Raw genomic sequence first — 10,545 nt, 5'->3', positions numbered from 1 at the left:
GGGGGAAGGGTACAGAGAGGAGGCCAGGAGGGCAGATGGCAGACGGAAGGGGAAGCTGGGGACAAAGTGATTGAGGAGGTTCCTTCCAGCTGGAAAAATCTCTGGCTCCAAGGGATGCGGGAGCGAGGAGGAAAACTGAGTGCTAGAGAGGACCTCCAACCAACCGGAGGCGAGTCTCCCCATCTTAGGTCTCAGGACCGTGGTCTGCCTGTTGAAACACCTGCCAAGAGCCCATCTTTGGCGAAGATGCAGGGCTCGGGCTGGCGAGCATGGGCACCGGAGATCACCCATCAGGGGAAGGACAAAAAGCGAGGCTCAGGCCTGGCAGTGAAGATATCTCAGCTGAGCCAAGATTTGCTGTGTGATCTTAGGCAAGTCTCTTTCCCTCTCTGTGCTGAAATGCACTCTTTTATAGCCCGGAGTGTGACAGGAGGGCCAGCACTGGCATTTGAACCTGATCAGTTCCTTTACCCTCAGAGGATAGGTTTCTTGCCAGGTAGGACATTCCAGGATTTCTTGGTCTGGTGTGCTCTGGGACAGGATTTCCTGGCGGTTAAAAATAGAAATACAGAGAAAGAAACACACACACACACACTCACTCACTCACTCACTAGGTGCCAGGGAATATTGTAAGAGCTTTTTACAAATAGTAACTCACTTAATTTTCACAACAGCTCTGCAAGGTGAGTACTAATGTTTCCATTTTACAGATGAGGAAACTGAGGCACAGAGAGATGAACAGACAGACTCAAGCACCAAACCGGCTCTAAAATGAAAGACACTTGCTCAGCCTCCTTTCTGGTTCCTTTCTCTAGATGGGTGACCCCGCCTCCCTCACCCCCTTTTGGGGCTTCGGGGCTTCGTTCTCTCTCATGGCTTTCACACACCAGGCTGGGGCTGAGTGAGGGCTCCCCTGCCGGAGCCAGCTGGCCTCCTTGAGGTGCCCTTCACCTCCCTGTACTCCCTCCATTCCCTCCCCTCCTCTCTCAGGGAGCTGAGCCAGGCTCAGGTTTCTCCATTTCCAGGCTAAGCCTCCTGCCTTGGGCTGGGCTCACTGAGGAGATCTTGCTGACCTTGCACTTTCCATCCACCCTGGGGCTCTGGGCTCTGAATGGACATATGAAGAGTACCGCATGGACTGACGAAAGGCTGGCCTCTTGCCCTTGGCCCCTTGTTCGAGAGAAAGCACCCCCAGTGCCACTGAGCAGGCCTGACTAGGCCCCCACGGGTCTCTCTGAGCAGATCTGGGGCAGAAGCATTGCTGAGGGCGCTTGGAAGAATCAAGGCTGAGGGCTAGGCAAAGTGTCCTTCTGGTCCTACATGAAAACTGCCTCTCAGAATCATAATGCATACTAACTCTGCCTAGCATCGGCCTCACTTCCTCTTCAAGCTCTGTCTTTAGGAATCATAACATTGCATTGTGTTACAGCTGGAGAGGCGCTTGGAAATCACCAGGACCAAGACCTTTTGGTTCTAGATGGGAAGCCTGAAGCCCAGAGAGAGCAAGGATGTACTCAAAGTTGCACAGCAAGACGGCCAGGGAAGCAAAGTGTAACCTACGGTTCCTGAATCTTCCAGGTGACTGCCTTTTCCAGCTCAGCTCCCTGCCAGGCCTCTGGGGTCAGCTGTGTGCTACCCTCTTTGGGGTGGCTCTGCTTGGGTCCCCACCCCTCACCATGCACCAGATGCCCTCATACACACATGCACCCTGCCCTAGAGAGGCAGGCACTTGGGAGTGAAGTGGGAGGCACCCAGAAGCCCAGACGAAAGGCAGAGACCAGGCTGGCAGAGACTAAAACTGTGCCACTGGGCTGGGAGTGGGCATTTGGAGGCATGAGCCTGCCCTGCTTTTTTCCTGCCTTTGGGTCTCATGCCGACCCTACCCCGTGTGAGCTCCCCTTGAAAAAAAATACAGATTGAGGGGAAACCTCCAGGCTCACTGTTTTGGTCTCTGCCGATGCTTGAAGGTCTTGGAGGTCTCCAGCAAAGTCACTGACTCAGCCCCTGGGTTCTCCGTCACACCTATCTCCTTTAGGAGCCCGGAGTCCAATCTGGTGCCCCCTCCCATCTGATTTTCCAGACCGCCAGGGCTACCCCGGCGAGCTGAGCACTGTGGCCACAAGGGGGCACTAGCGCTCCATGGCTACGGTGGGCTCCGAGGCACGCTTCCTCCGGGCTTGGGGTGGGGGCAGCAGGAGTTTGTGTTGGGCTCCCCCACTCCTGGCACCCTCCCATTTCCTCTTGGAAGTCTCCCTAATCCTCTTATGCTGAAGGTCACATCCCCGGGACCAGCAACGAGGTGTTTCATTTCAATTGGCCCCCACTGTCCCTGGGGGAGCTCCATGAAACGTGGGGAGGGAAGACCCCTTGGCCACAGCCCTCTTCTCTGCCCCTCTGTAGGCCCAGTTTCCTTGCTGCTCTCTTCGGCTTTCCTCTTTTTGGGGTGTCTCTCCTACCTGCTCACCCTCCATTCCTTCCCTGGCCTCACTTCTTGCTTCTCATAGCCCTTGCTCCAAATCTCCTCTTCTGGAGTCTGTCTTCTCCTTTCTTCCTTATCAACTTTCACTCCCTCCTTCTCCTCTCCCCTGGCCCTCTTCCTCTCTCTTCCCTTCTCCCCTGGCCTCCCCTCTCCCTTCTCCTCTTTCTCTCCCCTCCCTTCTGCCCTTGCTCCCCAGTGCCCTCAGGCTGGGCCAGTGGAGTGGGCCTTGGCCCCTGCCCTGGCCTTCACAGGCTGAGACAGGGAGTCAGGTAGGGGATGTCAGTCACCGCTGGAATCTGGGAGTGGAGGAGGCTCTGGGTCAGAAACTCTTTTCAGTTCACTTAGCAAATGCAGCCTCTGGGAGTGGGGCTGGGGGTGGGGGGTGGAGATTTAGAATCCAGAGACTGGGGCCTGGTCTCAGCTCTGGCCTTGACTGGCTGTGTGGCCTTTCCCATTTGCTCCCTGGGCTTTATTTTGCCCCCGAAGACAATGCGTGCTAGATCTCTGAGGACTGTCCCAGCTTGAGTTTTATTTTTATTTATTTTTTTAGCAGTGACTCTCAATCCCAGGGGGCCTTGAGCACTGTTTCTTCCAGATCCGCCTTCCCAGATTTGTCCTCATCATTCCCCTTTTAGAACGCTAGGGACCCTTGGTGTGACAGACAGTGTCTGTGTGCTGCACTGGGAGAAGGCTGCGGTTGGACGTGGGCCATAATGTCAGCGTGCTGAGGAATCTGTCTGGAGTATTTGCTCACTGACTTTGGGGGCCCCAGGTAGCTCTTGGGGCAGATAACTGGAGAAAGTCAGTGCTGGAATAAGCCTGGGGGGGGGGAGGTAAGTCAAACATCAATGATGGACCCCACAGAGAACCCACTCCCCCCGATCTCTACCCCTGAGATACAAACCCAATGCCCATGGCTTGCCTTCTATGTCTCAGCTTTCAGAAGAATACAACCCCTGCCTGTGTCATAAATAAAGAAGCCAAGGTCCAAAGAGGGGCAAAGACTTGCCCAGGTACATGCAGGAAGGTGGTAGCAAGCTGAGGCTGGACCCCAAGGCTCCCGCCTCCCAGACGTGGGCATTCAGGGGCTCTGAAGATGTGGGCAGGACCATGCATTGGGTAGCTGAAGTGAAGGGAGAGATGCGTGTCCTCACCCACACGCATGGCAAAGCTGGGGCCGGGGTTTGAGGCGGGAGTGGGTAGGGATGGTTGACTGCTCTCACCTCTTGTGATGCTCACACACTCATCCCAGGAGTAAGGCAGACATGGGGCCGCTGGCGGTCCCCACCACAGCTGGAGGGTAGCACCCCCACCTGACAGTGTGATTTATCACATTCTCCCTTTCTCCCCTCAGCCCCCAACCTTCTTGCAGACCCCAGAGAGGGCCCAGCCTGACTTAGAGGCGATTCACCTGTTTTTGATTTGAGACTCAGGTGGACTTTTCTTTCTTCTCATCAAAGAAGTGGTGAGGGGAAGGCAGGGCCCCATCCATCACCCCAGCCTCTCAGCAGCCTTGGGGAGGGGGAGTGGAGGGGGAAGGGAAAGGCCCAGGGATCTTGCAGTCTCCTTAATTCCTAGTGGGAGCCTCCCAGACAGCCAGGCAGGCCATCACTGGCCCAGATGTTCAGATGCTCGGGAGAGACCACCTAGAGGTTCCTCTGTCGGTACTCTGGATCTCTGGCGGTCCTGTGGTCAAGTTTACTTTTCCATCTCCTGCTTCCTGGGTGATGAGGGTGGTGTCTGGAAGGGGTTTGGGCCCCAAACAAAAGCAGAACAAAGATTTAGCACCCAGGGAAAGAGGGAGAGGGAGAGGGGAGAGACTTCACTTGGTTCTTACACCTACTCTGTGCCCAGCGCTGTTCAACCTGTGATCCATGCCATTTGACCCTCCCAGTGCTCTCCCATCCTCCAGAGAAGGAAACTAACGCTCAGAGAAGCAACGTGATAGATCCAAGGTCAAATCACAAGGGGGTCAGTAATGGGGGCCAGATTCCAGGTAAGGGCTGTTTGGCTCCACAGAGGAGGCAGAGGAGGGAGATGAGGTGTCTGGATGCTGGCCCAGCCACGAAAGAGATGAGCTGTAGCACCAGCGTCGACCTCACCCTCGGTACGTGTGTGCTTGCAGCTCAGGGCCACTGCTAACCCACATAGAGTCTTTGTGCAATTAGAAAAAGGCACCCCTTCTCCTGGGAGTGACCCAGTCCCGGGGCAGGGCACCTGGCCCCGTGCAAAGAGCAGGGCTGAGTTTCCGCCCCCACGGTTCGCCTCGGCCAGGCCCCCTTAAGCAGGGCTCAGGCACGCAGTCATCCAACCGTGGCTTTTCTTTAGAGTGGACTGAACAAATCTTGGTCTGAGAGGGGGAGTGAGGGGCCTGATAGGCTTGGCCACAGCATGCCATGATGTGCTATCCTCTTCCTCCTTCTCCCCCTTCCCCCTGAATGTTATCATCGCTGTCATCACTGCCATCTTCCCGGGCATCCTCATGATACTACAATTACCAATAACAGGGGCTCCATTGCAGCTCAATCTGTTTGGAATTCTTTCCCTGAAGCAACCCATTTTCTCCCTGCTGGACTCTTTCCTCCTCATTACACCCTTCTGGGTTTCCAGCTCACAGAAGCCCATTCCCTAGGGAAACGTGTGTGTGTGTGTGTGTGTGTGTGTGTGTGTGTGTGTGTGTGTGGCCTGGCCAGCCAGGCCATGGCCCCTGGGTGGCCTGGAGAGACCTGTAAGAGATAGGGGAGCAGGGACGCTGCATGGGCTCAGGTATGCTGGCTTAACTGCTGTGTGGCCTTGGGAAAGCTGTTCATCTCTCTGGATCCAACAGCCCATCTTCAATCTCAAAGGGCAGGGTGTAGGGTGGACAGTATCTGTGGTCATTTCCAGCCTGACCTCTTGGGGTGCTGGAATCTCGGAGTCCTAGTCCCCTCTGTGTACCAAGCACTGAGAATAAAGCACCCCGTGGGTCCCGCTCTGGGGCTTCCAGGCACGCTAGGGTGGGGGGGGGCATGGAAAGCAAGTCCTGACTTTGCTGCTTCCAAAGTATATGACCTGGGAAATATTACTTCACATCTCTGAGCTGCAGTTTCTGCAACTGAGCGATGAAGATGATTGTACCTCCAAGGAAAGGCCGCCGTCCGGAGTCACTAATATAATACACGGGACTGTGAGCTGTACAGCGATAGGCTTTTCTTCATTCATTCAACGAACGTTCCTTGAGTACGTCTTAAGGGAGGTAGGATAGTGTAGGAAGAGCATAGGCTCTGAAACCAGACTGCCTGGGTTCAAAACACGGTTCTGCCTTTTATTATCTGTGTGACTCTGGTCAAGTGACTTACCCTCTCTGTGCTCCAGTTACCCCATCTCTAAAATGAGGCACCTACTTTATAGAGCTGTTGGAGGAATTATGGGAGTTACTCTGTAAAGTATTTACCGCCTGGCACACTGTGGGGGCTCATTAAGCATCAGGACACCATTCTAAATCCTGGGGTGCAGCGGCCATAATATAGACAAGGTCCCCGCCTGCATGGAACAGTCAGTAAATGTCAGTTCCTTTCTCTCTTCCTATTGTTCTCCCCTGTGAGGGGGATAAAGAAGTGTCTTGGGCAGCGCAAGCTAAGAACCATCCTTTGCTTCTTCCCCTCCAAGAACCAGCCAGCAAATATTACACAAATATTCACACACGCAGTGAAGTTCCATTGAGAACTTCGTGCAGCTCTGTTAGATTCTGAGGCTGTAGAGATGAATATGACTCAGCAGCACTCATTCACTGCAAGTGCTCCGTCTATGAGAGAGGGAGGGAGGGAGGGAGAGTGCGCGGTGGTGGTGTTTCTGAGGGCCATGAGGGAAGGCTTTTTAGAGCAGGTAGTGTGTGTTCTGAGTTATGCTGAGAACATTCCAAGACAGAAGGGAGAGCGCGAGCAAGAGCATGGAGGTGCCGAGAGAATGACCGCTAGTCCAGTGTGGCTGGGGCATCAGTGGGTATGGGGGTTATGCTTCGTGCCTTCTAAAGCACTATTTATAAGACACGTCCCCTTAGCCGGGGGCTCTGCTTGGCCCTCTCCATGCTCTCCACGTGTCCTCTCACCACGGGGGCTGGGATACCTACCTGCATTTCATGCATGAGGAAACAGCCTCCGAGTGCTGAAGGGACATGCACAGGGCCACCCACCTAGCAAATGCAGAAGTGGGGTAGGCCCCCAAGTCTGTCCATGTCTCTCAACACTTCTCTGCTAGCTGTATACAGCAAATCAGCCTGATACCGATTTGCTCCAGCTAGCTCTGTGTGTGTTGGGGGGTGGAGCTGGGCAGGTGCTGAGGAGCGGGATGCTTGAGGGTCGAGGGCACACCGCAATAAGCCCATGCTTCCCTGGCCTGTTGCGGGGACACCTGGGCAGAAGGAAGTAGCAAGGCCTACTTTATCCTGCCTCTCCTCACCCGGGAACTCAGCATAAGGAAGGCTGAGCTTCTCTCACCAGCCACTCCCCCCTCACACACACCCCGCATGCGTGCGCGCGCGCGCGCACACACACACACACACACACACACACACACACACACACACGACCATCCTCCCCTGCTCCTAAAAATATCAAACCAGTGGAGCTGCAAGGGAAATGAATGTTTGGCAGCAGAGCAAGTGGCCTAGGAGTGGTGTCAGGCTCCGTAAATATTTACCCGCTGGATTAGAGCAGAAGTTGGAAACATTAGGCAGCTGAAAATGACTGTTTTAATAGCATGGCTGATAAATCCAAACTTGGGGGGTTTGTTTGGAAGTCTCAGCTTCTGGGAATCTCAGCACGTAAACTATGGGCCTGGGGTGGCCGGGACCAGAACAGAGGGGTGCGAGTGTGTGCTGGTGGGTGGGTCTGCCGGGAGGAGAGGGCAGCGAGGCCAGAGGAGGCCCTGCACCTTAGGCTACAGCCATCTGGAAGGTGCAGCATTAATTCATCTCCTCATTCGTTCATCTATTCATTAGACTCAGAGGAACGACAAGCAAACATTTATTGGATACCAACCATGTGCCAAGAGGGAGGGGAGGCTTGGCCTTTCAGTCCCACATTTAATATTTACTGTAACCCTGAGTGGTAGTAAGTACTATTTTCATCCTATAAAAGCTAAGGAAAAGCAAGTCTCAGAGTGGGAAGGTGCCTTGCGCAACGAAACCAACTGGGAAGAACCAGAATAGGGCTTTAGGCCCAGGTGTCTCTGACTCCAAAACCATGTTCTTTTTACCACGTGGGATGTGAAGTAGACATTCAGTACATTCCTAAGAAACCGAGGGGCTGGGAAATACAAAAATGAATCTGACATAGCTTCTCCCGCAGAGGGCTCCCGGTCTAGAAGGGATCTAAGATGTATATCCAGACTATTACAGTTCCAGGGAGAAAGTGGCTCGTGCCTTAAAAGAGGGACAGATAAAGTGCTGTTGGGGTTCTGAGGAAGTTTCTTTCAGCTTAGGGGGCAGAGAGGAGGGAAGTGTCATGGTGAGGAGGACCAGGACAGCTCCCGTAGGAAGCTGGCAGTCAAGCTGGGCCCTCACTGGTGGGTAGGATTTGCATAACTGAAAGTAAGAAGAGTGGGTGTTCCAGGCAGTGGGAGCAGCATGAGTGAAGGCATGGAGGAGGAATATTGAGTTTGGTTGAACCAGAGGGTATATAAAGACAAGGAGTGGGAAATAAGTTCCAGAAGGTAGATGGGAGCCAGAGGGTGGAGGACTTTGTGCCACCAAACTATAACTCTTCGGAGGTGAAGGAAGCAACGGTCCCAGGTCTCAGACCACAGCTGGACTCTCCACTTTAACCTTCTGCCTTTAGGAAAAAGCAAAGAGAACAGTTCCCCTGTAACAATCTCCAGTTCAACTCATCCCCTGGTGAGGCAAAGGCCTTGAGCGTCACCCCACTCCGGTGCATGAGCAGTTTCATTCCCCTTCCATACAGCTTGCCTTGTGGCCTCTTCCAGCTTAAGCCAGCCGCCCATTCCATCCTGAGGCCAAGAGTCCGGCACCCCATGGCTAGGGGTGATGACTGGGTGGCCCTGAGAGGGCCACAAACTCAGTTGGTGACAGGAGAGTAAAGCTGGTTCAGGCATGTGGGCACTCCGGGATCTGAGGAGAAAGGAGCACCGTGGGAAGGGCGTGATGGGCAGCTGGGTCCCCTGAACATGGGGGTGGGGAAAGGGGACAGGGGCAGGTGGGGAGAAGAAAGCAGGGTTTTGGTGACTGATAGGTCTGGATACAAATCCTTCTTCCGATGTGTGACCTTGGGAAAGTCACTTTACTTTTCCGAACCTCGGTTTCTGTCACACGGAAACCACATTTGTTACCCAGGGGTAGTGACACCTACGTGGAGCCATTACGTGAGATTTCAATGAGATGATGCAGGGAAAGCACCCAGCATGCTGCTTGACACATTGGAAGCACTCAGCAAATGTCAACCACATCGTCACAAATAAGTGAACGCTTGGTGTGCCTCAACAAGGAAGGATTTGATATATAAAGGAAAACTTCCAGAGAGCAGAGTTAATTTCTGGAATGTCATCCCTTGAGGGCTTAGAATGGGGAGCTGCTGCCCCGCTAAGACAAGAAAAGGATCCCAAGAGCCTGCGGGTTTCCTCGTCCTGTCTAAACTGTCAATTTCACAATTCAGTGGGGGAAAAAAATCGATTTTAGGGTTGGGGAATTGGGGTGTCAGGACTTCTAATTTCTGCCACAGGGTCCCAAGTTCAGGCCCAGCCTGTGTTCTCACTCCACTCTTCCTCCTCTACCCTTTCCCAGGTCCTTCCTCGGGCTGTCCTGCCAAATGGGAATAAACAGGCCTGCACTACATTCTGTGGGGTGGGAGAGACTGAGGGAATGTCAACAAAGAGGAGGTGACAGGCAGGGCTGTGTGCAGGGAGCAGGGGGAGGGGGCCCCAGCCAGCCCAGGGAAAGGTGTGACTGAAATGGAAGAAGCTGTTCCTCTGGGCTCTGTCCTCCCCAGTCCCCAGCAAGAACGGGGGGGGGGGGGAAGCGGGCCCAGAGGGGCTTGAGGCCATCCCCAAATTTGGTAATTTGGCCTCTCCGTGCGGTTTTCCTGCTCCAGAAAATGTTAATTTATTACAATTTGAAAAATGATTGAACCAGGGCTGGGGACTCAGCAGCTGGTGCAAGGGAGAGAGAAATCTCTTTTTGTTCTGCAGGGAATTGGGCTGCAGCCCCCACCCCCACCCTGCTCCCTTGCTGGGCCATCCTTCTCCCAGAGTGTCGAATGTCGACAAGGCTCCTCCCAGGAGCGGCATGCCTTCCTCAGGGGCTGAACTGGCCGGCATTTATCAAAAGCCTGGAAGCTTCTGAGGGAAAGAGGTGTGCAGGGAGGTATGTGAGCCAGCCTGGCTGGGGGTGGGGCTCCGATGATTCTCAGCAGCCTCTGGGGTCACTGTGGGGGCTGCAGCTGAGTGCCTGAGCTAGGAAGGGAGATGTGGAGTGGGGCAGCTGTTTGTCAGCAGTGGGGAAGCCTCCTGTCTTCTTCCTGGGTCCTATCAAGCTTTGTCCCACCTGCCTGGCTGTCCCCCTCACCTCTATTGTTCAGCCAGACAAAAGATGATTATGGAAAAACAGCGTGCACCCAGCAGGCAGGCTCAGCAAATCAACAACTTTTGAAATGTGCTGCTGCCGCCAGGCTGTGCCCTACTGGGCCCAGGACCCTGGTTCTCATTCCGTACCCAGCCAGCGGCATGGAGCACCATCTGCCGTGCCTCCTGGGGACAGTTCCATTTCCGGTCTCCAGGGGCATGGACTTGCATTCTGGGGTGCGTCTGCCCCACATAGGATTGCTCCAGCATGGCCGCCTCCTCCCAGCCATCATGGCCGTCCTCGCCACACCTGCTGCTCCCCACCTTCCTTTACTCCTTCACTCATTAGCAAGCTCTGTTGATGCCCACTATGTGCAGGCCACTGGGGGAGGTACTAGGACACCAAGGTGAGTGAGGCACAGGCCCTGCCCCAAAGGAGGTGGGTTCTAGAAGGGGAAACAGATATATACGGAGAGAAGAGGGAACAGTGCCTTCAGAGGGGTATGGACAACTCA

The 10,545-nt window shown here is 54.4% G+C and overlaps 1 long non-coding RNA gene across 1 annotated transcript in view; it reads left to right on the top strand.

The window, feature by feature from the left end:
• LOC103682608 overlaps window positions 1-10,545 on the top strand; it is a 270,667-nt gene that overhangs the window by 238,960 nt on the left and 21,162 nt on the right. The window contains exon 4 of the long non-coding RNA XR_005834949.1: window positions 1,430-1,578. This is a non-coding gene — a long non-coding RNA (uncharacterized LOC103682608). The remainder of the gene's footprint in view (window positions 1-1,429; window positions 1,579-10,545) is intronic.

The sequence above is a fragment of the Ursus maritimus genome (genome assembly GCF_017311325.1).
Source record: "Ursus maritimus isolate PB19 chromosome X unlocalized genomic scaffold, ASM1731132v1 scaffold_X1, whole genome shotgun sequence".
NCBI classification, from domain to species: domain Eukaryota; kingdom Metazoa; phylum Chordata; class Mammalia; order Carnivora; family Ursidae; genus Ursus; species Ursus maritimus.
The sequence above is the reverse complement of the archived record's forward strand: the minus strand, read 5'-3'. Positions and strand labels throughout refer to the sequence as shown.